This window comes from Aulonocara stuartgranti (genome assembly GCF_965226115.1).
Source record: "Aulonocara stuartgranti genome assembly, chromosome: 10".
NCBI lineage: Eukaryota > Metazoa > Chordata > Actinopteri > Cichliformes > Cichlidae > Aulonocara > Aulonocara stuartgranti.
This window is the reverse complement of record NC_138946.1, coordinates 32,069,753-32,094,518: the sequence shown is the minus strand read 5'-3', so window position 1 is coordinate 32,094,518 and position 24,766 is coordinate 32,069,753. Positions and strand designations below refer to the sequence as shown.

The following is a 24,766-nucleotide window of genomic DNA, read 5'->3' as shown; positions in this document are numbered from 1 at the left end:
GCAATAAATAAACTTTGTGTGCATTAAAAGATGGATGCATTTAATTTGATAATTGTGTTTAATTGAGTCTAGGGGGAGGGGCATCTTCTGCCAAGGTATCAGTCTGAGCAGAGGTGAAGTTGAAGAGTCTGTAATGTTGACACAGGTTGACACAGCAGACAAAGCAGACAGAGTCAAAAACACTTTTCTAGGGAGTGCAATGTGCAGTGTGAGGCTATGAGCCACTTTAATTACATCTTACTGTTTCTAAAATCTGCAAGTCTGCTTGTCCGGTAACATTCTGTAATATTCTCCTAGTCAACCAACACAAAAGACGACAATGATTAAGAAATGATTGAACTGCTTCTACTGTATATACATCATTGAGTGTTTGAAGATGCATATTAGTTTTATTAAACACTTGCACTGAAATATATTACTTATTAATATAAAGGTGTCACTTCAGGATTTGATCAACTTTTTAGTTTCTTTAGTTTGTGGAATTTTGCAATAATGAATATAATGTATACTATGGTGGATCGAGGCTTAATCACAAACAGTCTGCCTTCACTCTTACCTCTAATATGTTCCTTATTTTCCCATATGCAATGTAAAGATTAATAAAATAAAAGTTACAATTAAAATAGATTAAAAATAGCTTGATAAATACATGTGCAAAGCTTTTATCGTTAAAATATGCCTGAAATATCTAAAGTTTGGTTTATATGGAACTGCCTTTTTAACTGTAGTACATGTCACTTTATTTGAATATTGTTAGCAGTACATTAACACTTATTACAATTATTTTGGAGTTTATTGTAGTGACGTTATTAAGCAGTGGACAATGTAGTCTATTGGTGACAAATGATCATTTATAACAGCAGATCATGTGTGTAAACGCTCCGTGTTCTCAGGTGTTTTGGATCTGGGTGTACACAGCAGAAGTAGAGAGGGCACAAATATGAAAAGTATAGCAAAGACTGGAATCGCTGAACAGAAAATTTAATTTTGTTGCAAGAACGGCACCTTTTCCACGCCAGCTCACAGGGAAGGTCAAACGTAGCAATGTTATTGGAGCATCATTAGACAAGGAACCATGTAAAGGCCACTATCGTAATTAAGACCTGAGACCTGCGCTTAACACTGCCACACTCTGGGTCTGGAGAGTGATAAGTGCTTGATCCTGATCAATAAGATGCACAGCCCCGTTGCCACTTGCAAAATCAATATTGTTTTATTTGCTGTTACAATGGGCTTGTCTGGTTGCAAATGAGCTCTGAGCCGCAGAGTTACTTTGGAAATGGAGACCTTACCCTAGACTTCTGGCCCAGTGCTCCTTAATGAATAGGCCAATAAAAGGCTGCACTGGTGACCTCTTCGGTCATATGCATGGGTGAAGTCCTAAAGGAGAAATCCACCAAGGAGGATGTCATCATCTGTACACACACAAACCTCAGCTCAAAAACGGTAAAAATAAATAAATAAAAAACTAAATGCAATGATTTGCTCATAAACGCATATTTTATTACAAACAAAACACAGAAAGCATTTCCTGGGAGTCCCATAGGCCTCATCCCACTGTAAATGCAGGCTTTTTAAGCAGGTGCTGATAACAAGCTCAATGGTCCTCACAGTTTTTTGCAGATTCGTAAAACCCTCCTCGTCTTTACTCCTAACTCTGCCTCTCTAAGATGCTCTTTTCATACCCAATCATGTTACTGACCTGTTGTCTAGAACCTTGTTTCTCCACTTGTTCCTTTTTGGTACCTCTTATTTTTCCAGCCTTTAGTTGGCCACAAGCCATCTTTTTCCATCGTTGCTGCCATCAAATTCAAAATAATTTTTGAATTAATAAACATCTGGTGTCAGTGTGACAAGAGGGGAACCTCTATCAGCTTTATTTCATATTTCAGTTTTGTATAAAATAATGGTATATTTATATATTAGTGCCATTTGTTTTATTAGAGCTAGTTGCTATGTTTTGTACTATATTGTATAATAACTACTATGGGTTTATGAGACTTGCAAAGCATTGTATCCTTGCACATAGTCACTTTTTGCATTTTATGGCATCTGTGCAACACATATAGAGGAGCAGGAAGTCCCATTTGTGTAATGTCAGGGATGAAAAAGCACCACAACACAGTCTCAAGTAATGGATGGTATTGTAACCATTAATCCTCCTCATATGTGCTATATGTGAGTTAATCTGGATTAAGCAAACACGGATCCTAGCATTGAACCTAATTGTCACGATAGTGCAAAGATGAAAGAGAGGAACAATGATTTATAAGATAGGAATCAGCCAGGTTATGGATGGCTCTGGACAGTTCAGATAATAGGGAAAGAGGTCTAGAATAGAAGGTCATTAACAGACTCAACAAATCTGTTCATTCAGAGAAAAAGTGCCGTGTCCTTCCACCAGTCCAATCATAGATCATGCTAATGCCCTGGCAGATTTCACCTCCTTTCATGATTTGCTCTCTGCTGTTTAATTTTGGATGATATCAGCTTCATCAGCTCCCCCTGACGCACTCTTACATGTGCTGATTTCAAAGCAACATTGTTTCTGTGGGTTTTTTCTCATTCAGCTACAATTAAATGGTGGCGGAAGCTTCTTTCATGGGCAGTGCCTGAGCAATATCACAAAAACTGTGTCAGTGCGTATGTTATTATCATTGTGTGCTAACCTAAGAATCTGATTTAAAAGTGTTTTTTTCCTGGTTTGTTTGTTTGGACTTGGTGGAAATGCAGAATTATTTTTTTTAAACTGCAATATTTAATCCACTAGGGGTCTCTGAATCGAAACAATAGTAAAACTTACTTTAATAAAATAATGTGAGATAATGGTCTTCTTCGCCATCAAGGCTGAGCGCACGTTGCTGTAATCTTAGAACTATAGCTTAATCCGAACCCTAGCTTAATGGCTAAGTAGGTTGATGGTTGTATGACACATAACCTGTGTACAAAGCACAGATGCAGCCATGATTATGTCAACACGTCGTTTGGCTCTAAATTTCGAAGTGTTTGTGCTTTGACTGCTGCCCTTATATTGTTTTGGAGCCACAATAAGACCAAAGCGGGAAGTGCCAAGTTATCAGCCAACGTTAGCTTGACTAACAAGAGCCATCAGTAAACTTTGTGGGTGCAATGCATAGACAAACATAGCTGCTATTTAGTGCTACATAACAGGCTAATAATACTAGAATTTCACTAACAAAAAATAAAGTAAAAACGTGTTTGGACCACACCACACACCAGCCCATGTCTAAGGTAATTCCATTAGAAATACTCTTCTTAAAGGCACCAGTAGTATTCACGGTGGAGAACTCCTGTTTAGCACCTCCTAGTGGAGGGGAGGCCTAGCAGAAAAAATATTAGTTACAGCTGTCTGCATTAGAGCGCCTGCCAACCACCAAAAGTTTTGTTATGGGGAATTTTTCCATCACGGCCAATGTACCAGTCTGCTTGTATTAAAGCTAAGTTTAACCATGGAACCCTACTCTAAAACTGGATTTAAGAAATAAGTGTTTAAAGTTAACCTGATTAGAGCATGTGTAGCACCAACCCTGTACGTTTCAGTGCAGAATGTGATGTCACTGTGTTTACTGGTTGGTTAGCTAGTGATAGAGCCAATAACCCAGTGGAAAACAAGGAAACTGAAAGGGAAGATACACTTGTTCACCATAATGCTTGAGTTTGCAGAGTACTTTATAAATGAGGACTGTGTGGAGGAGAGGCTGCGCCACATGCTGAAGTCTAACACTGTCCCATCTAAGTTTGATTGTTAATTGATGATTGAAAACACTGTACAAACGTAAAAATGCACATTCAAACATTTTTGTCATTTTGGGGCCTAAATGCTAAAATGCAGCATATTAGAAGTTTTTCAGGTGTTTGATATTTTTAACAGATTCTGAAGATGACAGCTGGTAATATAACTGGTCACACAGCATGTGGATAACTCACATTTTAGTTTAAAATGAACACATGTGACATTGATATCTATTTCTTAGTTTTCTAGTAGTTATTTCTTTAATAAAGGCTAGTGTGTTATCTATTGAACACTTGGTGTTTGTTTGTTAATAATGCCATTTTTGCATTATTTTGTAGAAGGATGATATATTTTGCAACCACTGAATATCTACATGGATATCGGACCTGTAATACATGACTGATAACCCTGTCATTAGCTGTCTCCAGCGTCTGACAAGCGTAGGCCCTGTGTGGTTTTCAGACTCACCTTGTAGTGACCCTCCTCATGCAAACTATTCCAGGAAAAGGATAAGCGTGAAACAGACTGCAGCTCACCCTTGACTACGGCACCTTTTCTGCCACCCTCATCTGCCTGTCATTGCTTTGCCTCCTGGATTCTCCATTATCACCAGCACACATACAATCCAATCAATAATTCTGCACTTAAGGCTTCTTCAGCCCTTGAAGATTTAAATTCTGTGCTTTTTATTCTAACAGACTCTGGCAGCTTCATTACAGCACCATGCCAGAATATATCTGCGACCACTGCTGTAATGCTTTCTGTCCTCCTGCCGTAATTCACCTGGGTTTCACCTATGGGGCGCCATTTTGTCTCAGCCAAACGGCAGCGCTAATAAGGCTCCATAGCTCTCTGTGATTATTATCAGTGACAGGCACGGCCAGGCTACAGCAGCTCTCTACTGCCCCCAATCTACATCAGACGCTGTAGGCCACTTGCCCCTTTGGCTCTGGCCTACTCACCCTCTTGCCTCTTGCCTGACACACCAGTGCACCACATAGGCTTGTGTAGGGGCAGAAGAGGTGCAGAGGTTGGCTGCTACTGGTGCCCAATGCACTGCCTGCTACAGCCAGGCCCTCCAAGGCCCTGAGGCTGTTCTGTCTGTTCAGCATCTCCCTTTAACCTTCATCTAGGAAACAATAAAACAAGAACAGAGTGGAGGAGGAAGAGGAGGAGGGAAAGAGAGGGTGTGAATTTGTGTGTGTGTGTGTTCGTGCTCAGAGAATGTGTGGGAGGAGATAGGGAGAGATGCTGTGGACATTTGACACATCTCCTTAAGCCAATGTCTACTTTATTATCTTTGGCAGTCCTTATTGGTTGCACTAATCAAGTGGAAGGCAGTAGTGCTGTGTCGGGGGCTAACCCACTGCGTGTGACAAATATATTATTAACTGGAGGGAGACGAGTGACCTTGGCCGTGTCACCTGAGGACCCCGCCGGCACTTGCTCTGCCAGCAGGAAACGACCTTCATATTAAATCCCCACAGAGGTCAATAAACTAAATAATTCACAAAGGTTATATGCTTTGCACTGAAATCTGCTAAAAGAGAGAGACAGAGAGAAAGAGGGGAAGAGGGAGGGGAGATGGCAAATCTTTTAACTTGTGAGCAGCTAAACGAGGACCGCTGTCCTTGTCAGAGTCTAGTCTCTTTATCATGGGGGGCGTTTATATGAGCGTGTCAGAGGACAATGTAAATCCCGAATCTCTCTCTATTTCCTCACTGCTGTCACTCTTCAATCGATCCGTCATTCTGTGGCAGTGGGAGAGCTGGTGGGGGTTGGCCAGGAGTTAGTGGGGGGTCAGTGATGTCTAATAATATGATGGGCTTTTTTAACATAACACACAGCGCTCTATTTATAACCACACTGAAAATCTGTAGCTAATTGATCTTTGCTTTAACCATGTCTGCAGAAATCTATAGGGAAAAGCTGTTTGGCTATTCAATGCTATTTCCTGCTCAACATACACCTCATGCAGCTTTTCACAGTGGTGCATGAGGTAAAACCTGGAAATGAGTTAGTATTTTTGCACTTCTGGCTCCTGTATCTACAATAATACATACAGACAAAAACCAACAATTATATGACCTCCTATGAGCAAGCACTTTGGCGACAGTGGGAAGGAAAAACTCCCTTTTGACAGGAAGAAACTTCCAGCAGAACCAGGCTCAGGGAGGGGCGGGGCCATCTGCTGCGACCGGTTGGGGTGAGAGAAGGAAGACAGGATAAAGACATGCTGTGGAAGAGAGACAGAGATTAATAACAGATATGATTCAGTGCAGAGAGGTCTGTTAACACATAGTGAGTGAGAAAGGTGACTGAAGAAGAAACACTCAATGCATCATGGGAATCCCCCAGCAGCCCACACCTATTGCTGCTTAACTAAGGGAGGATTCAGGGTCACCTGATCCAGCCTGAACTATATGCATAAGCAAAGAGGAAAGTTTGAAGCCTGATCTTAAAAGTAGCGATGATGTCTGTCAGAAAGGACTCCAAGGTTCCTCACAGTGTTATTGGAGGCCAAGGTAAGAGTAAGAATCTGCTTAGATAGCATATTTCTAAGATTTTCAGGGCCGAGTACAATAACCTCATTGTATCTGAATTTAGAAGCAGGAATTTAGGAGGTCATCCAGGTCTTTATGTCTTTGTCTGCAGTTTAACTAATAGGTGTGTGTTATCTGGCTTCATGTATACACAAAGTTGTTTGTCAAAAAACCTAAGTAAATAGCTCCCTTGGGAATCCGGACTGTTTTTTAGAGTCCAACAAAGACATTTGCTAACAAGTGGCTAAAAGATGTTATGAAGAACATGTAACGATCAACACAGGAGCTTAGAGGTGGTTCCACTGAAGCTGTATAACTATGACATCCTGACATCAGTGTTTTAGTTTTGGCAATTCAAAATATCCAAAACCTTTATTTTCCACAAATTTTATTTCAATAATTGAAAAACCTGTATGTGGCCAAGAGATGAGGCTGAATATTTCTGACTACAAAATCTGGCCATCAGTGTAGCATGATCACACTCGAGCATAATGTGACCTGAGGCCAAAACTGGGATGAACACCTCAGTCCACCTACAAAGTACTGAGACAAGCCCTGAAAAATCAATAAAAGGCAGCATTATGTTAGTGACTCTCAAGGAGAAGGACTGTAATTAGTCTGTATGGCTACATGGGTTGATTCCAAAAGACGGAGCTCCTACAAAACCTGATGGATAGAAGTGTATCCTCTGTACTGTGCTGCTTAATTTAAGATCTTAACATCAGACTTTACACTAGACTTTGAAGCTCTTGCAAACAGTCATTTATAGTCTCATTAAGACATTCAACACAGTAAATACTTAAGAACTTTATTTAATTGTGATGTAGGTCTGCACTGTAATGCACGGTGGCTCCGAGAGCTCAAATGCATTACAACTTTTTCTTAAAAACCCACTGGCAAAAAGAAATCTGCTGCAAAAGCACACAAACCAGAGTGGAAGTATCATAGTGGGCATTGGTTTGTTTTGAGTTCCTCTCTCCTCCAACTTGACCATCCTACTCTCTCTCTGCTCCTTCCTCTCCTTTCAGTCGAGCTCTTCAGCAGCACACATCTCATTGTCCTCCACTTCATCAATGTCAATATGAAAGTATCAGCTTTATCAGCCAGTCTCTGCCAGATAGTCTGCTTCCAGTGAGTGGTAAACAGCCAAAAGCTTGTTCTGGCTACCTTGTGTTTTTGCTCTTATGTGCCTCTCCCTGTTCTTAGTGTTCCTCCTCCCGGCTCAAATGCCTCCTGTCTTCAGTCTTTGCCATTGCGAGCAAGCAAGCTGCTTCACCCATCAAACCAACCTGGATCATCCTCCACAACTTCTCCACCTGCCTGCTTACCCTCTTAAAGTAACACGTTTCCCTCTCTGGAAAGCCTTCCCCTTCTCAAAGTAAAGTAATTCTGTTCCTCACTAACCAACCTCTGTGATTACTATAGATCTGGATTTAACACTTGTCTCCTTTCAGTAGATATCTTACTTGGAAAAAAAAAACCCAAGCAACCTCCCTGTACTCACCTCCACCTTTTTTGTCTCCACTGGTTCTGCTTTTGGGTCCACCTTTGCTATTCAGCCAATGGCCACAGCACAAAGTTGATTTTAAAAAAACTATTTATTGTGTGTTTTAGTGACATTTCTTATGTTTTATTCAACTTCTGTTGTATTATGTGTACCTTTCCAGGGTTTCTTCAAAAATTGCTGGTATCGCAGGACCATTATAGCAATGGAATAATGATAATAATAATAATGATAATAATAATAATGATAATAATAATAATAATAATAATAATAATAATAACAACAACAATAATAATAATAATAATAATAATAATAATAATAATAATAATAATAATAATAATAACAATAATAATAATAATAATAATAATAATAATAATAATAACAACAACAACAATAATAATAATAATAATAATAATAACAATAATAATAATAATAATAATAATAATAATAATAATAATAATAACAATAACAATAATAGTGGCCCTGACAGTTTGATTTAGCTATACAAGTAAACATAGTCTCTGAAGCAATAATAGAATATATTCATGAATGTAACATTATTATTATGTTTTACTATAAAACAGTAGACATTTTGGCTATTTGTCTATTTCAAAACATAGAGTGTGTTTTATTAGTGATTAAATCAGTCCAGCCTGTGGCCCTTTGCTTACTTTAGTTTAGTCAGAAGAGCCCTCCAGAAAATAAGAAAGAAAAAGTATCTCATCTCTGCTGAGGTGTTGCTTCGTTTTTTATGTGTCTGCACCGTCTATATCTGTGGCCACAGGCATTATATTTACAGACTGTTGATCGCAGCTCATGACTGCAAGATGTCAAGAATGCCTAGTAGGAATTTCTTTAAATTTAGCATAAATATTCATTTGACTCAAGGATGAACTGATCACGTTTTAGTGGTTGCTGCTGTCATGGAGCAACTTTAAGTTAAATGTTACAAATTTCATCTCTCTTTTGTTGTGGTTAAAATATTTATCAAGCACACATGGAAGGAATGTAATTATGTCTGGCACATATGCCCTGTTGAAGTCACGGTGGAACCACAGCGGTTAGAAAAGATGGACATAGCTACCAGTAGAATGCTCATCTGGATCCTCCAGCTGAGCATATGTTGCTTAAATTTGTTGGTCAAAGGTCGTTGATTGTTGGGATTCACAAAGTACATTTTTGTTAATTATAATGACATTTCACAATAATAAATAAAAAATGAGGACGTTTCATATTCAAAAGGTAAAGGTCATCTTGTGACACACTGTGACATCATCGTGTTCCCAAACAAAACAAATCTGGCCGTCCTACGATGATATAACTCCGAAACAGAGACTGTGGCCATATTTCATGTAAGGCTCGATACTGAATCGCTAATCTTGTGCACCCACCTTGAAAATGTGCTGATTGTGTAGATCTTCTCTGCCACTCAAGGTTTGTGTGAAGCAGTCATGTTTTACAGTGTTTCCTGTACTGCCATAACTACAACCTTGTATTCGTTAGAACCAGCTTTACTGGCTAAGTATGTGAGCACATCCAAGCAATTTAGCTTGTTTTGCTCTTCAAGTCTTAGTGATCCTAAACGCTAGTACAATGGGCACACAGCACAATTCAAGTCATACACATACACATGGCACACACATGCAACTGCAATGTGATAATTCTAGTTTGTTTTATGCATTTCAGAGTGACAGGAGTCTTCTTTTTGTGGTATATGTGCCAATATGACACATGTAAAGGTCACAGCTTGAAAAATAAATGCCTCGATTGCAAGGCTACAAAAAGAGTGTGCTGATGTTTAATCGGTGACATCATAGAATTCAAAAATACTGCAAATCTGTTTTTAAAAAAGCCCCGTTCTCTGTAAATATCAGGAATATCTTCTAGATTTTATATTTACATGGAAATGATCCTGTGATACCCCCCTGGCAGTAGTGGACATGTGCATATGCACTGGAAATAAATTCGATGCTTAGATCTAACAGAAGTAGTAGTACACAGACTACTGCAACCAAGTCAGCTTTAGCTAGTAAAACAGGTCTACAGCCAGTGAGTGGCTCAGTGACACCGAGTGCAAACCTGTGATGGCATATTTGAGCCAATCGAGGTCAAAAAGGTCAACTCTTTAAAATAAATGTGCAAGTGCACGCTCACACACACACACACACACACACACACACACACACACACACACGTTTTCACATCTTTCCCTAGCCGCTTACCCTAACCATCAAAAATAAATGCCTAACCCTAACCATAACCTAAAAGTAACCCTGACACTAAAACCACATATTGAGCCTTCAAAGCCGTGGGGACGGCATAAGTGACTGTTGGTCCCCACAAGTATAGTAGCATGCCAATTTTCTGTCCTCACAAAGATGTCTAAACATGTACACACACACACCAAATAAAATTAGAACGGACCACACTGCTTTTCAGCTTGAATGAACTTTGTGACACCACGTGTCTGAAGTGATGACCTAATCAAACTTTGTTATCAGCTATATCAGTAAAGGTCTTGTGATTTTGTTTAACTTTTCATTTTTTGCCAAGAATTTAAAAGGAACCCCGCCTATTAAGACATGTTTGCGCTAAAATATGCACTGTGCTTTCAGTAATATATATGTGGTATTAAAATACGCCAAATGTTTTCCTTTTAAGCACTTTTTTGTTTTTACTTCTCAATGCACTCTGGGTAGTGACGTCATACGGTTGCACCGCATCGAGTTCACAGTTGGCTTCTGTTGAACCGTTCCAGTTTGAACCAGAGCAATCTGAGGGAAAGGATGAAAATAGTCAACCAGTACTTAGTTTAGATAAAGATGAAAACAATCCGTCACACGAGGACGCGAGAGTGAGGGAAAACTACTGGTGTCTATGCGGCTACTGAGAGCATCTGTTGTAAAGAGCTCAATTTTATGGCAGCAGCTATCCATGGTATCACATAACCGCATGATAACAACATTAATAGAATTCTGATTTTTATTATACAGTGAAATTACGATATCGTCATTTTTACAGATTCTCCATGCAACACAGTGCACCAAACTTTGAAGCCGTATGTCTTAATCCAGATGTTCTTCGGGCAGCCCTTGTTAGCCTCCATGACCGGTATAGTGCTGGTCTACCAAGTCGTAACCAGGTCACTAATAGGCAAATTAATTAATATCGTTGCTACACTATAAAAAACAAAACAGGTTAGCTGAACGAAAGCACCTATACTGCTGACAACAAATACATGTCATCGTCCCAGAATGCATTGTGTGCAAAAAAACATGGCCACTCCCACGGCTCCAAAAAATTGTAGTTATTCTCAAGTATGTTTTTATGTAGTGGAGATCATTTGTTACATATTTAGAGTAATTTGTCATAATAGTCGGGGTTCCTTTTAAAAAAAAATTGGATTCAAATTTGTTTTTCATCAACAATTTCACTTTCTGCTTTGTGCTTGTGTTGATTCAACTATTTAAAGTGAAGCGATGTGGTTCACAGAAACCAGAACGACAGTGGCATAGTAACTCATCCGGTTCACCATTAATCACACTCCGCAGGTTAGTGTAGTGTGTAAAGTACAGAAGGAAAGTGACTCAGCGGTTGGCTGTATTCCACGAACTAATGAGAACCAAATCCCAACGAGGAGTCAAGAAGGCTCACAGTTCAGTAGTACCCATGAATAAAAATGGCATGAAAATATTTGAACATGTCAGGGTGTCACAGCGTATTACTGATATTAAAATAATGGTGATAGGAGGCCCTAATTACACCTTTGTAATGTGGGAGGCAGACAGCACAATCTCTGCTTCCATGATCATGACCATTTAATCATTTATCACCATGTAACAGGATATAAGTGGCATGCAACATGTTTGTCAGAGCGATAGCCCAAGCTTTTAAATTTTTCCACATTTAATGAAGATTTTTCTTTTGTGTCATTTTGTGTATACAAAATGTATCACTACGAAGCATGTTAGGTTAGCCACTAAATTCATAAAAGTGACTTTGACCTTGGTCTTAAGCAGATTTTGGATGAAGGCTCATTAGGTGATCAGTGTTTTTAAGACTGGTTAAATTCTGAGTAATGATTCTGGTGAACCACAGCTGGACGAACCAACACCTCACAACAGCGTGAGCTCATTGGTCCTTTCATGAGAAGGTAAAAACAATTTTACAAAATAAGTTACATTTGTATCAGTACTCCCTCAGAGTGCTTGTGATACACTAGTAAGCTTAAAATACAATTAATTCTTATTCTTAATGTGGATCAAGACCAAGAGTCTACAGCTGTGTACTCAGACATTTTTAAAGCTAGATGTCAAGCAAAGTGCTTACAATACCGCTAGCATGCTAATGCTTAGCATCTTTATTCAGTGTGCTTTGCTTCTATGTAAATGCAAAAATACATATATTTATTTGACTAATTATATGAAACATGTCTGCTTAAAATTATAGCTCAGTTCACGCAGTGGTTGCTGAGACATTTTTAGGCTGATTGCACATTTTGACAGATAAAGAAATCAGAAGATCAAAGTAAAAATGCATCACAGGAATATTTTAATGTCTCAACAACTGCAGTTCTTTAAATCAGGAAGTGCCTTTTATGACAGGAGGCGTACTTTTTGTTTTAGTCCTAATGGCAATGCTATTAAACTTCAAATACCCCTTGCCATTGTTGTCATATACTTTCTAAATATTACTCGCCCGTTCAGTTTTAAAGAGATCTACAATGTGACATGCTCTGTGCTGTTAGGAGTAACTGTTAATACAAATACAACCGACTGTCATCTTCCTAAGGAAAACGGTAAATAGAGATTATCTACCTTTGAAAAAGTGTACAGTACTGTATCTTTTTATCTAATAGGCTTTATAACAAGATACCGATAAGCTATAAGTAAGGTATGCTAATAGGCCTTAGAGATCTGGGGATTAACCTCTCACTGCTTTATTCACCCCAGTTAACCTCAGATGCTGTGATAAATCTTGCACCGTATATCCTGTTATTTATTCAGCAGCTCAGAGAAAAATAACTGTTGCACAGCTGCTGGTTGGCTTGCAAATCTTTCCATTCAGTTTTATGGCCCTGACAAATGTTAAAAGTGTGAAAATATCAGTGCAAATTCACCATCATGAATCCCTCGTTGGGTTTTTGCAGTTCCAGAACATAATCGGTAAAATGCGCGCTTTACTTTTAGAGTGAACGAAGCTGTGGGCTGAGACAATGACTTCCAAAATTCTCGTGAATTCAATGTGTACTTGTAGCAGATTTAAAATGCAAAAGAGACCAACAGAATTCAAAAGGCACCCTGTCTATTTGAAATGCAAACTTCAGTGACCCGCCATTTAAAGGAGCACATGTGCACACGGGAGCACACGCATCATCTAGGTAACGCTTGCTGTAATTAAACATCATTGCATAACTGACATCTGGAACTTGCTGACACAGTTGCAATTTCCAGTGACTGCAGCAACGAGCGAAGCATCCTATATAAGAAACAGGAGGGGGCGCAGATAGGGATGAGAGGGGGTTGCCAGCTCTCACCTGGCAACCTGCTTTGGCTGCTCTCTTAAAGCGTCAAACATTTCACAGCTCAAAGAGTTTGCGGGGGAAGTCTTTAATATGGCTGGTAGTATCTGCTGCTGCCGCCTTTGCGTCTTGCTCGTCTGCCTTTGAGGCGTAGCGGCGGATCAGACACATCAGTGCCATCGTTGCTTGTCATGAGGAACAATCACGTCTTGAAAAAACACAAACAGCCATGTTCAAAGAGCAGACATGAAAAGATGACATGCATATCAAGAGTTCTGAATGCCTGTGTGTGTGTGTGTGTGTGTGTGTGTGTGTGTGTGTGTGTGTGTGTGTCACTTTAAGACGAGCAGATGTGCAGGCACAGACAATATAGAGAATAAGTTCTGCATAAGGTGCAGAAAATAAGGGATTTAATGTGAATACAAGTGTTGTAGAAGAAAGGGAAAGAAAGAGAGGGAGAGAGGAAGGAAAGAGTGAGGCAGGCAGGTGGGAGTGAGGGAGGGAGGGAGGGGATGAGAAGGATAGACTTTAACTGTCTGAAGGACAAAGCTACTGACCCGCGGATCATTCAGAGGATTGCCTTTCAGTTTCAGAGCAAGGTCAGGCTGCTTATTTTACCTCAGTGTTTTCACTAATCTGTTTTTTGTGTGACACAAACAAACACTGAGCCCGTGTACACGTACATAGACACACGCACACACACATGCATGCATGCAGACACTGACACTAAGCCTTCCCATACTTGCCTTGAAATAATAACAGCCTATGTAGGCTTTGCTATCAATAAACATGTGCAGGCTTTGTGCCTACATGAGTATCACACTACCTCGGACCTGTCATGAATTTCAATTGCTGGAAGGGGGCCGTCACAGACTCCACACGACCACACTGCATTCTAATGCCTTTAAGATGGTTTCCTAGCTAATGATGTGGCCTTCAGATGAATACAATACTGTGAGCTTTAATCTATTGTTAGACATCCTTGTGTAATGAGCTAAAATCAGCCTCCGTTTTGTATTGACAGGTCTTAAGAAGCTGACAGTGGCTGCTGGTTGCCAGCTCATTAGTAGCCACACTACATTTATGTCGACACATTAACTGACAATCAGCGTGGTATGGAGGGAAACAGTGGCCATCCCACGGGGCCTGCCAGCATCTGTGGAGGAGACTTACCGGTGGGTGTTGAGCTCCTGGTGGATCGCTCTGTAGAAACACAACAACAAGAAGGAACGATCACTGAAACCAGCTCAGGGTCCTGCTGCGGGCTTGACGATAGGGTTGCTGCGAAGCAGCGGGCCCAAATAACGTCGTGAGACCAGCGTGGAGTTTGAGGGTGTTTGTGTGTGCGCGTATGGGGCGGCTAAAGCGCCCCAGTGTGTTCTGTGCTGATCTGATAATGAGTGAGCAGGGTCAATAGGATGTTAACAGCCCCGTGGGAACAACTAGCTGGTGGTGGATGGGTGGAGCAAGGACGAGGGCCCAGGGACACAGAGCTGTTTTCACTGTCCTCACTCGCCACCATCTGTGTGCGCGAGTGCGGCGGGGACAGTAAGGTGCCTCTGTCCCTGATATCTGACTCTTTAGCTCTGCCCCCACTGTGCCTTCCCAGCAAAGCCTCATTCAAACAAAGCAGCTTGTCCAGCCCAAAACTAACATCATCGCAGCAGCTTTGACTAAGGATTAGTGGCAGCTCTGCTGCTACATTTGTCACACAAATGTTAGCAAACATACACATACATACATATCATAAAACAGTGGCAGGAACTTTGTCCTGGCATTAAAATTAGGCCTTTTTTTGCACTTTCACTCCTGGCTTGAGATCATTCTGAAAGTGTGTGGACTGATAGCATATCTGTGACTCATTACTGTTGCAAATGGCCCATACTGAGTGAATGAGTGTGTGAGAAGAGCCAATGAGTAATTGGATCACCCACATATAGAAAAAGACAGCATGTCAGCTGCAGCATAACTCCTGTCGCACATGGCACATGGATGGCTACGTGATTAGGACTACAACCAGGGCCTTTAATTGTTCCGAAAACACACACACACAAACACAATGAGCATATCGGTGTCGCTTTGAATCAGTGGGTCACTATGGGCAGAAAATAGGACTGCCTTTTATGTCAGACAAGTGGATGAAAGAAGGAGACCTGTGATAGCACACAAGAGAGAGCAGGAGGAGGAGAAGGTGCAGGGAGCACTAAAAAAACATTCCATGTTGTGTTGGCAGGCGCTCCAGTCAAATCCCTTGGCAGTTTAGATTTTTTTTTCCAGGCCCCGCCTTTGCCATCTGATATTCAAATGCAGAGGAAACTGGAGGAGAGCTCCTCCCAGACCACCCACAGTATCATCAGGGATTAGTCAAAGAGCACCAACTAGGTCAACAAGATGCAGGGCCGGTGCATGTTCAGGGGGACGCGATGCAATCCACGCACACACACAGTAGAGTCAGCCTAGTCTTGCCTGTGCTCCCGTCTCTCTCGCTCTCAAACACACACATGTACACACAAACACGCAGAGGCAGCCACGCTTACGCAGTGACCTGTTTTCCCATACTTTGACAGTTATCCAAAAACAACTCCAAAATTCCTCTTGATTTTTGTGTTTCACAGCAAGTGGGTATGGGTTAAGCATCAGATATGAGGCCAGGCGTAGGGAGATGTAAACATTCCCACTGCTGTCAGCAGCCCTACAATTGATTCCCTGGCAGAACATTTGCTTTGCTTGGTAAAAAGCAAAATGATAATATGATGAAACTGGTTTAAAGAGTGAGAATGTCCTTTATCGGAGCAGATTAGTTGCTTCAACTCTAAACTGTACATGCTCTGTGTCTTCGGGTCATGTAGACTGTTAAATAGCATCTCTGTAGTTTCACAGTCACACCTTAACAAAACAGCTCCAGGCAGATTGGCCTTGGAGATTTTTTTTTGTTGAAACAACCATAGTTGTTTATGAAGCCTGTTCTGCTCTGTGCCACTAGTAGACTGAAGAAACTGTTGAATGGGAAAGCAGACACCATCCCCATTGTGAGGCCAACATAATGATATCCCTTCGGTAGGGCGCAGCACTCTATGCGGATCCTTTTAGTTAGATCTCTGGCCCCCTAGAGAAACTCAGCACAGAGCTGTTGCAATAAATAACACTGACATAGCTGGACAGGGAACATAGTCTCAACCGTCTGAGCCTCAGTACCCCAGGAGACATTTCTTAACATCCTATAGTGACCTTAGTCAAATGTAATGTTGCTTTATTCAAGGACCGGCAGCTCAAATTCAAATTACTCACTCATTGTGAGTCTGATGAGGAAAATAATGTGAAGCAGGAGAGATGGAGGTCATCACACTGAATCAGTAGCTTGGTGCACCTTTTCTGAATGTGGCAGCTGTGACTTTCATGTCTCTCCTCTGTTAGCGCGGTGCTACGTTGAACTGGAATTATCTGTCTTGTCTATCAGGCACAGTTTCATCTCCCTGACACACTTCAAGGACAAAAGTGGAATATTTACTGAGATGGCTGTTTAGCATGTCTGCCATAATCCACTCATAATCACTCTTGTCTGTTTATTTTGAGCAGAGGTCATGCATTTCTTCTGCATCCGTAGTTTGTTGGGCCAATAAAGACAGTTTCACTTGTTAATGAATAATCCACGCATCTCAAGGCTCGAGTTGAGTCTGTAAAAGAGGATGGCAGTTTCACAGCGTAGTTACGACGCTGACCTTGTCATTATTACTTGTGAATGCAGATTTGGTTCATTGGTTTATAGCTGTATGAATTGGGTTCATACATATAGATACATGGAAGGAAGCAAACAAGTGGAAATGGAAGGAGCAAAATAACATATAACATTTAATTATTAAAATAGAATAGAAATAGAAACATGGGGGAGAATAATAGTTTCTTCCTCATTGCACAGCTGTGTTGGTTGGTTTTTCCAGCAGCACTGATATGTAGACGGCTAACTGTTGTAATAACAAATCTGCAAAGTTGGCTTCTTAAATAATCTGTTAGTAAAACTAGAGGGATTCAGTTCAGTGTGTCAAATTAGCTGAAGTGAAGGCAGAAACCTGTCAGTCAAAGAATCCACAACTGTAATGAGTTTCAGACTTCTAATTTTAAAAGGTGTTTCCGCTGTAATGTGTCGGAATGTAAACGCTGTTATAAAATGCACATCAGTGTTAATGTTAACAGAAAACTTGGATTTATTTACTATTTATTTTTAGTCATAATTTGGGCATCTAAATAATTTTACTTTTAATCTAATTTTAGTCGACTTAAGATGATAAAATTAAATCTAAAGTTGGTTCAGTTGACCACAAGTGTAAAAGTTTGTTGTTTTTCCTCCACGTGGTTTGCAGCGTCTTATTTTTATTGACATTTTATTGCAAAATGTCTCCACTTGCCTTTTCTTGTCTTCCTTCCAAGCGTTGGCATGTTGTTGCATTTTCATGAGAAAATGAGTTAGTTGTATCTTTTCCCAATTTTTATTCTATTTTTATTTTTTACACTGTACCGTTTCCCAGTGAACGGATGCGTGCATTTATCTACGTTTCGATACATTTTATCATCGTTTTTGTCCTTGTGTATTCGTTTTTATGTAGTCATCTTCTTAGAGAATAAACAGTACAAAAAAATATCATTAAATGAAATTAACGCAGGATTTTATGGGGAATTGGCTTTTTGCCTCTAGTGGCCATTTCAGGAACTGCAGTTTTGGTATCACACCTGAACCCTCAGGTTCCTGCTTGTTCCAAACCTACAGTGATATCAGTGATAGAGGTTTGGAGCATGACTGTATCTGATCACCGCTCTGTTATACTTTATTGTTTAATAAGTGAAAAGTGCATTTCACATATACAGTAATGAAAGGTTATGTGCTTTTTTGTCCTCCATAATTTGTGATGTTGTTGTTGTTGTTGTTTAATTCTATATCTATTAGTTGAAACCAGCTAGTGTTGTATTATTCCACATTCATAACACAGCATTCCCTTGTAAATTGCAGGCTGTGGCACATAAAGCTTTAATATTTTCTTTGTTTGTTTTGTTGACCTCAATCATTCAAGCAGAACAGTTAAGCAATCCAAATACGCCTCATGTGTCTGTGTGCAGGCAGGTTTTGCTGTCTCATATGGTTTTAGTAAAACCTCCCCTGCAGCTGTATACGTGGGGAATGTCACAACCATTTCGTACGCATTCCAGTTCAAAGGTTACAGTATGGTGTGACTTCCAGCAGGCCCTCCCACCGCAGCTCGCACCTGCCTCCTCCCCGAGAGGGCTTTAGCTCACTCCAAACCTTAGGAGATACTGCAGCTGAAATTGGGGAGTAGAGGTCAAAGGTGGAGGGTTAATGTCTGCTGACTCTCCACCTCCCTCCTTCTGAGATAATCGGGCGTCTGATTCTAAACTCTCCTCTGATTGTACTGCAGGGCCGGGAGGACGCCGGTGCAGAGCTGACCCTTGGCCGCGGATTCATATGTTTTCCATCTATGTTTTTCCTTTACCTTGAAATATGCACTGGGATACAGTTTAAATGTATGGGAAACCAATTCCAAAGGGTCCTGCGGGGTCAGATTACTTCATTTCTGAAGAGATGAACAAATCAAATCTGCATATCCCATCCAAAGATTTGAATGATAATCTGCCCCAGTGACCACTCAGTGAACTCATGCAGACCGACAAAAGATGAGTCACAGATGAACCGTCTACACTACCAGATTTTACACTAAGAACATAGTGCAAACTTTGGAATATATGTTTGCCAATGAGATCTTCTTTTTCACTAATTACTGCCAAGTATTTGCTTGTTTAATTAGAGAAACAACCTTCTAGAAGAGGCCGAAGTTATCGGAAAAACTTTTATTGCTTCCTACAGTTGTTGAATATTTAATATTTAATTTAATATCTAGATAATATCGTATTTCAAAATGACAGCTCAGCACTTTTGAACACACTAAAGAAGACACCACGTTAACGAGACAATAAAGTTAGTCTTGTAAAACAGCAACTTCCATTTCCTAATGTCTTTCAAACACTTGGTGAGCTTCCTCTTTTTTTAAAGCTTTTGCCATTTTCTGCACTTCTATTTCCCTCACACAGCTGCAACCAGCCCGTGAGCATCTGTAACCAACCTTCACCACACAATGTGTTAAATCCCATACATAAATAACATCAAGACAAACTGTTTTCACATGAGGACCTCAGACTTTTTTCTTTTTTTTCTTCTTCGTCAGTCACAATCTGTCCCTGTAATTCAGGGTCAAAGGACAGAGTTTCCTGAAACCCATTTCTGTGAAAAGCTTCAGGGGCAAAGTTCGTGGAGGGGGAGGGGGAGGGAATGAAAGGGAGAATATTGTATCTCCATTTATGTGGCATTCGGGGTCAGAGTTCAAAGATGAAAGGTCACTCCAGTTCAGAGGTTACAAGGTACAAGATACCGTCCAGATTGCCGAGCGGAGCCTGCTCGTCCAACTTTTGACGTCTCGACAAAATCGCGATCCTGAGCGGCACTCGTGGTGCAATCAGACGGCAACAATAAAAACAGCAGCAACATCAACTTTTTATGAATAGCACTTTGGCGAGGACTTTGCTCAGACTTTTAACTGCTGCTACACTCAAAATGCAAATTGCAGGTAACACCTATTGTGCACATCAGCCTTGTAAAAGAAAACTATCCAATTTACCTGACTGACATGTTGAGTGCCGCCTCTGTTTATACTACTGGCAATGAACTGAATTACTGTTTAAACACCACAGTGGGGTTACCGCAGGTTAGAAGGCACAGTATCCAGCTGGCTGAATACAAGTGGCCAATAACACAGCATGATGTGATAACACAGCAGTGGGAGGAGGAGGAGGAGCAACCCCCCTCTCCCCCCCCACACACACACACACACACACACACACACACCCTTCTGTCTCGCTCACATTCTCACCCACACAAACACACACTGCCCCCCCCCCCCCCCCCCCCGATCCTGGATTTGAAAAGGGGAAATAGAGACAGGAATGGCTGGAAGTAGGTTATGTTGTTGTGTTCTCATTCACCAGAACACTGATGTTCCCCAGGTCCTTAGAGACATTTTGTTCAAGGCCATGTTGAGTTGACAGACTGCAGGCCAGTGGACCAGATAGCACAGATTAGCACAAGATGACACAAAGAAAAGGGGGGGGTATTTGGAAGCATAAGGTGCGTAATCATTGGTTTAGATTTACAATGTTTACAATAATGGCGAGCGAGAAACATTTTAAAAGTTTCCATGAGCGCATCTTCTGCTCGGTGAATGGCTCCCTGCTTCACAGTCAAGTGACACACCTGGGAGACGTCTCATATATCCAAAGGTGCTTTGATGCCATTTATGTTGTTCTTTTCCCCCACTTGGTCACTGTGAGGCAGACAGTAGAGCTCCAGCACTATGGCAGTCTCATATGGAGCAACCTAATGATTTGTTTAGGAATGCTCACAACAAGGTTATTTAGGGTACTTCTTACTTAATCCTCCATCCAACTGAAGAGCTATAATTGAACCTGCTTTAGATGGCTAGATTAAGAAATGTTAGTCTTTTAGATTTACTGTAGTCTGCCTGTGACTGTTTCTGTTAACTCATCTAAAGGGGAAAGCAATTTTTATTCCAAAGCAAAATGTGAATCGTGGATTATCTTTTACTACAATGCTATTTTTAAGGAGAATTTAAAAGCACTTCCTTAAAGGGGAAATTCACCAATTTAGTATTGCAATTTGACAAAGTAAGGAGACTTGAAGTTCTTGCTTTCAGGCTCATACATTTCCTGTAATGCTAATTTCTCTCAATACATTTTAACCAGACTTCTCTGGCCACCTAAGTGCTCCAGGCATGAGCATCCAGGCTTTATGTTCTAGTCTTTCTAATTTTTCCCCTTTTTCTTTTTTTAGCTCTTTTTTCCCTGCATGTCAATTCTGGCATTGCCATATTACACATGCACTTCTGTGAATAACAATAGAAAATAATAAATAAGAAAATAAAATAAAATGTGGCACTCATGGTGACAAATAAACCAGTTTTTGTACAGTAAAGTCCCTCTTTAAGAATTGCTGTTGTTTTAAAAAAATTATTATTATTATTATCATTTTAAAGGACCTTTTGGAGATTATTACATATCCAGCTGCTGTTACATTTAAAACTGCAACTGTTACCACTATGGTTGATGTTAATGTAGCATTTGTTACTACAAGCATGATTCTGTTAACCCTTTGGAACAAATTATATTGATAGTATTAAATAATTAGATTACAAATTATACATCCAAATACAGTTAAATAAAACAAAGACTTTAAGAAGGTAACACAGGCCAAATACTGAACAAGTGGCAACCCTGAGGGCTGCAAAGTGGGGTGGCTGTAGCTCAGGTGGTAGAGCAGGTCATCTACTGGTCGGAAGGTTGGTGGTTCGATTCCTGGCTTCCCCTAGTCTGCGTGCCAAATATCCTTGGGCAAGATATTAACCCCAGTTTGCTCTCCGATGCATCCATCCAATGTGCTTGTGTGAATGTACAAGTTTTGAGTGCTCAGAAGAGTAGAAAAGCGCTATATAAGAACCAGTCCATTTACCAAAGTGAAGCCAGTGCCAAAAACTGCAGTTCTTCTAGTGACCACATGGGGCTGGATCCGATGGTGAATTGGTCAACTCCCATGTTAAAATGTCCACTTCTGTATCATTAAGAAAGCATTTTTTTAACATTATAATGTGTTTAAAATGGCAGGTTTAGGCCCTGGGATGTGCCACGATAAGCAGCTGTTACCGTCACTTATGTGAAACATTCAACTCGACCTCTCAGCCATATTTGCACCATGTTGGTGCCTTATGGAACTTTTTTAATTGAACTACCAGGCAAATAATATGTCATGATGCGTGGTACTGGCCGTCCACAAAGTTATTGTTATTGAAATTCTAGTATAGTAGTCTGAAACCATCAACCACCAATTTAAAACTCAAGTTTGCGAGCTAGCTAATAACATATCACTCCACTGCTTTGTCCAAGAAGGGTCACTTCAAAATGGTCATGGCTGAAATGCTAACACTGAGGGTTCAATATGTAGAATCCAGTTAATATACTTGGACTAGAGTAAGGCTAGCAAGCAGCATTCATAATTTGTATGGGTGCAAGAACACATACAGATATGTGCTTATTAGTCCTAAGTCACAGGCTAATAAAAAGCACCAATGGACTTGAGATGTTGTGTGCCTTGCAGAAAGGCCACACCTGTTAAAGAAAGCACCCTTATGTTAAGCTACAGAAAAAAAGGTCATGAAAAAAATCACCCAGCATAATAGTTACGATGGTGAAAGCTATCCGCAGGCTGTAAAAATGGTGATTTTTGTTGTAAAGTCAGCCATTTTTATTAAGGATGTTAAACTGGGACTTGACCGTCTTCTGAGGCAGCCTCAAGTGGCCATTTGAGGAATTACACTCTCTATTTACATAGACATGCTTTTATTTAAAAGAAGAAGAAGAAGAAGCAAAAATAATAATAAAAAGAATGAATCTGAGAATGATCACTCACTCTGTGGGCAGTATTTACTTTTAAGAGAAAAGTGCTGTATTTTGTATGTAAGCATTATGTAGCAGTAGGTAATGGATAACAGGTATTGATTATTATATAACATTATAGTACAGTATGTATCTAACTCACCAGGCAGCTCATTCTCCTTCTCTTGACAGTTCTTTCTTTAAAGATAGAACACACTTTGGATGCAAGCTATAATGTGATATTGAGAATCTCCATATACCGGTATAATTTCTTAGTTGTTGACAGACAAACACGGGCAGTAGGTTTTAAAGAAAACAGATATTTTATGAAAGTCTGACCTTGTTTGACATTGAAGAAGAGGTCAGAGGTCCAACGTAACGTGATATGTAGAATCTCCTTATATCATTGCCTTTTTGCCTATGTGTGGTCAATACAAACGCTGACAGTAAGAAATGTAGTTTTTAATAGGTGTGAATACGATTATTAGTACTTTTCAGATCAATCTATTGACCCAGAGAGGTCAGAGGTCAAATGAGATATGATATGACATATAAGATATTTTAAATCTTTACATGTTAATACACACCACACTTGTAAGAATCATAGTTTCTAAGTTATAAGACTTTTTTTTTTCCAGTTTTCAACCAACAAATCGTTAACTTGACCTCGAAGACCTTTGTGGATGTTGGTGGAAATTTTGGATTATTACCATGACCCCACTCCACACACCTACAAAGTTTTATCAGCATTTATTCATAACTTTTTGAACATTCCTTTTTAAAGTGAGACAGAATGAGACGTAACCAAAAAGATCCCCTCCTTGGTAGGTTATTTTAGCCCAGCTTATTCTTAATAATTGAAATGATTAAATAATAATCTGCTAATTAAGCATTTCCATTGTATGTCCCTTGGTGTGAGACAAACCGTAGGCGGTGTATATTACTTAGTTTAAAATGGGGGAAAAAACAGCGTTAAGACCATTTGCTGTACATCTAATGTTAAAAAGTGCTTCCTTGTTGGCAGAGGGAGTATGTGGGCAGCGGTGAAGGCTTGTTCCTTTAAGGGTGGTGTCAGCGGCAGGCGGAGGAGGAGGAGTGTAGCTGTCTGCGCTCACTTCTCCACAGCGAGGGGACTCCGAGAATAAACAATTTCCACAGACTACGCACTCCACACCTCGGCTCGCTCACAGGCGCAGCATTCATTTGTAGAATTAAAAAATCAAATCAAAAGGAGGCTTTTTAGAAATTATTTCGGACTTGATTTTTTCCTCCCTCGAAGCCTGCCTCGCCATTTCTGCTTCCTGCCAAAAGTGTCGCGACCGTTTTCATTGGATTTGCCTCCTCCTGTCGAATGATAACGATGCGCCTCTGTGGGGTGGACGAACGCAGGTAAGGGGATCTGTAAGCGAGCGCACTGTTACGTCTGGACAATATTATTCTTATACTGCTGCGGGTGGAAACGTACACGGGTGCGCGTATGTCGGGCAGTGGTTAGATCGTGCGCTTTTTTTCTGTGTGTGTATGTGTGCGTTTGTGTCGGGGATCGGTAACGCTGTTTGTGTGTCGCACGGCGACCAGGGGCGCTTATGGATGTGTCGCTGAAATCGCTGCATAAAGAAGCGGGGAATAAACCTGCCCGTGTGGCTTTCCATTTAGCCGCACAGCCGCTCAGTGACGGCAGCCAGTGCCCGTATCCTTCGGATCAGTGACTCAAATTAGGCCCACGATAGAGGCATTTCTCTATAAATGTTCTCCCCATACACGCACACACCGCCTCTGAATCTCTTGAAACCCTCCAGCTAATTTTCACAGTGTATTCTGGGCTGTCAGGCTGCTTGGCAGTACGAACACCGAATGACTAATGTCACCCGTTGGCTTAATTTAATAACAGTGCGCACCGTCTTCTGCTTGGAGCGCGGCAGCTGTAATGTAACGTTAGT

At 40.5% G+C, this 24,766-nt stretch overlaps 1 protein-coding gene and 1 long non-coding RNA gene across 5 annotated transcripts in view; one reads left to right on the top strand and one right to left on the bottom strand.

Moving 5' to 3' along the window:
- Window positions 1–3,991: 3,991 nt before the first annotated feature.
- Window positions 3,992–14,675, bottom strand: LOC309716345. Its single transcript, XR_014279413.1, has 3 exons — window positions 14,496–14,675; window positions 13,338–13,530; window positions 3,992–5,990 (listed from the first exon to the last, which is right to left on the bottom strand). It is a non-coding gene; the product is annotated as an uncharacterized lncRNA (long non-coding RNA).
- Window positions 14,676–23,880: 9,205 nt separating this feature from the next.
- The window catches only part of nrip1b (nuclear receptor interacting protein 1b), a 38,666-nt gene continuing 37,780 nt past the window's right edge, over window positions 23,881–24,766 (top strand). For all 4 annotated transcript variants that reach the window (XM_082549525.1, XM_082549526.1, XM_082549529.1 and 1 more), the window contains exon 1: window positions 23,881–24,215. The gene's annotated coding sequence lies outside the window, so the exon portion shown is untranslated. The remainder of the gene's footprint in view (window positions 24,216–24,766) is intronic.